At 37.9% G+C, this 2,198-nt stretch overlaps 1 non-coding gene across 1 annotated transcript; it reads right to left on the reverse strand.

Annotated features, from left to right (window-relative positions):
- Window positions 1–701: 701 nt before the first annotated feature.
- LOC139568982 (U7 small nuclear RNA) lies at window positions 702–755 on the reverse strand. Its single transcript, XR_011673819.1, has one exon. It is a non-coding gene; the product is annotated as a U7 small nuclear RNA (small nuclear RNA).
- Window positions 756–2,198: the final 1,443 nt, after the last annotated feature.

Raw genomic sequence — 2,198 nt, forward strand, 5'->3', positions numbered from 1 at the left:
ACTGTTTTTTCTCTTTGCTTATTTGAGCTGTTCTTGCCATAATTTGGACTTGGTATTTTTTTTTCTTCCAGGTGACTACCTCATGAAGCTGGTTGAGAGAATGCCAAGAGTGTGTAAAGCTGTCATCAAGGCAAAGGGTGGTTATTTGAAGAATCTCAAATAGAAAATATATTTTTGGCTACTACATGATTCCATATGTGTTATTTCATAGTTTTGATGTCTTCACTATTATTATACAATGTAGAAAATAGTAAAAAATACCGGTAGTGTAGATGAAATGATTGATGAGGGTAAGTGAAATCTTGCAGGTGGAGACACTACCCACATGAAAAAATACTGTGGTGTATACAATTTTATGAATTCTATAGTATTCACTGTCGTGTTTTTGCATACTTTACTGGCAGTATACTTTATAAATACTGTTTTTAAAACGTAGTAGTATATACTATAGTAATTAGTGTAATGTTTTTGCGGACTGTAGTATACAATAGTATTTACTGTAGTGTTTTTGCGGACTATAGTATACTTTTGTATTTACTGTAGTGTTTTTGTGGACTGTAGTACGGTATACTGTAGTATTTACTTTACTGTTTTTGCGGACTCTAGTATGGTATACTGTAGTATTTACTGTAGCGTTTTTGGTGACATTACTGTAGTATTTGCTGAAGTGTTTTTGTTTTATTATCTTTGACATAGAAGTGGGGGGCTTTCTCCTTGAGGAAACCTACTGGAGAAATAATGAAAGAGCAACTGTTCCTTAATCTGTAGGTAGGTAGGACTGGGTTCTGAACAGAGTTCAAAACCCAGAGAGTTTTTTTCTATAATCATAGGGAACACAATATTCTGTATGGCCTATACTTGACATGTAGGTTTCTTACTTACGGGTGGCACAAATTGGATTATGGGGGAGGGGAATGGGCAGGGTATATGCAAATAAAATACTATAGTATTTACTATAGTAAAATTTTTTGTGTGTTTCTAAGGACGGTAGTGTTTTTGTTGACATTTCTGTAGTATTTAATACACTGTTTTTTTGTTGACATTTCTGTAGTATTTAATACACTGTTTTTTTGTAGATATTCTATAGTATACTACACAATTCTATACGAAGTACTACACACGATCGAGGGATACTATAGTGTGTAATATAGTATTCTACAGTATACTACATAATCCTATAGTAAACTGTAATATTTGTTTATGTGGGTAGAGTGTTAATAAAAAAAGCAACACTCATGGGCAAAGCAGCCAAGACAGTTGTACATTTTCAATGAGAAACCGTGCTAGCATGAAATAATGCTATAGTCTATTATATCTCTGGAACTGACGATTATGTCCAAAGAAAGGTGTCCCGCAGCTGCTTAGTCCAGGGTTCTTTCTGCTGGAAAGAGAAGCATTTCAAAGCTAATGGGCCTTACACATATCTGGATGGGAACTCTTTCAACCAGCGATGTAAACCACCAATGCAACCTAATGCAACCCAATAATGCATACTGCTTTGGCACGGGCTGGAACACATCTTCATAGGAGGACTCAATATAAATACACACTGTTAAGCCTTCCTTCCTTCTCCCTTTTTTCTGCCTTATAAACTCAGCGACATGCTGATTTGTGGAACCTTCCAGTTTTACCGTTAGAGCAGTCGGCATTACCGGTGTCTCACACGCTTGAATGAGGCCCGGGAGAGAGAGGAGGGGAGGGGAGGGGGTCATCGATTTTTCTTTTCTCTCCCTTGTTCCCTCACTCTATCCGTCCTCTAGTAGATCACTCTTTCTTGGCTAACAAGCCTCAACCAGGACTGTGCATTAGCTTGATCTTCACAGGGGTATGTGGTATTGATTGGTTCTATGTCTTTGTGATGATAACGTTATTGCATGCTGCTTGTTGAAGGCTCCTCTCAGAGGCTGCTGGCCAGCTCAGCACTGCAGGTTTCTGTTGTGAGAAGGAGAGCAGAATAAACCTATTCCATTCAATAAGGTTGAATAATTGATGTGAGAGTTATTCTCTTATGATGTACTGCCTAGGCAGCCATGACTTAAGTCACAACGGCTCCTGTTCATCCAAGTGATGTTTGTTTTCAGTGAAACCATTGTTGGGAATCTGAAAAGGCAACACAGTTAGGAGACTTCAGAGATTCTTCTCTTAACCTCTAAAAGTCTAAGATGTTGGGGGAGGAGGGGTTCTACTAAGCTAACATA

This window comes from Salvelinus alpinus, chromosome 2 (assembly GCF_045679555.1).
Source record: "Salvelinus alpinus chromosome 2, SLU_Salpinus.1, whole genome shotgun sequence".
Taxonomy (NCBI): Eukaryota; Metazoa; Chordata; class Actinopteri; order Salmoniformes; family Salmonidae; genus Salvelinus; species Salvelinus alpinus.